At 45.1% G+C, this 745-nt stretch overlaps 1 protein-coding gene across 1 annotated transcript in view; it reads right to left on the bottom strand.

Moving 5' to 3' along the window:
- Positions 1-745, bottom strand: part of LOC119585376 (vegetative cell wall protein gp1-like) — a 24144-nt gene that overhangs the window by 1505 nt on the left and 21894 nt on the right. The window lies entirely within an intron of this gene.

Genomic DNA, 745 nt, shown 5'->3' on the forward strand with positions numbered 1-745 from the left:
AGGGCACTGAGGTTGACCGACTGCAAGAGCAACAGACGTGCGAAGGGGGCACAGCACAAGCGGACGAAGACTGACTGAAGTGGAGGAGAGAGAAAACCGAATGCATATGCCGTGATCAGAGAGAGGGAGAGATAAGACTTAAGAGAAAGGGCGAAGAGGAGAGAAGAAGCGAATTGAAGAAGAAGGAGAGGAAAGGAAACAAGATGAAGAAAAGAGAGACAAGAATAAAAAATAAGAATAGAAGAAGAAAAGTAGAAAATGCGGAGAAGAGAAAGAAGCAGAATCGAAGAAAAGAAGAGAGAAAGGAGGTGAATAAAGAAACGAGGGGAAGGAAAAGACACACAAAAGAAAAAGAAAGATAAGAGAAAAAAACAGGACTAAGAAGCAAAAACGAGAAAAAAAGAAGGACGTAAAGAATAAGAATAAGAAGAAAATACGAAGCGAAGAGAAGAGAAGAGGCGTGGAGATAAAATAACCTCCGCCATCTCCGTCACAAGGTCGCGCGTGACGTCATCTCCTCGAAGACGTCGGGGAACTGAGATGGGCGGAGTCTGGGCGGCCTTTTCGATATTCCTCTTTCGTTATCGATTCATTGGGGAATTATTATTATTATTTTCGCGTATGGAGGAATGATGGAGGAGGGAAACTGGGAAGGAGGGGTGTCAGGGAAAGGGAGGGACGCAACGGAGAGGGGGAGAGTGAAGGAGAGATTAGTTAGGGAGTGAGAAGGGGGAGTGAGTAAAAC

The sequence above is a fragment of the Penaeus monodon genome, chromosome 19 (assembly GCF_015228065.2).
Source record: "Penaeus monodon isolate SGIC_2016 chromosome 19, NSTDA_Pmon_1, whole genome shotgun sequence".
NCBI lineage: Eukaryota > Metazoa > Arthropoda > Malacostraca > Decapoda > Penaeidae > Penaeus > Penaeus monodon.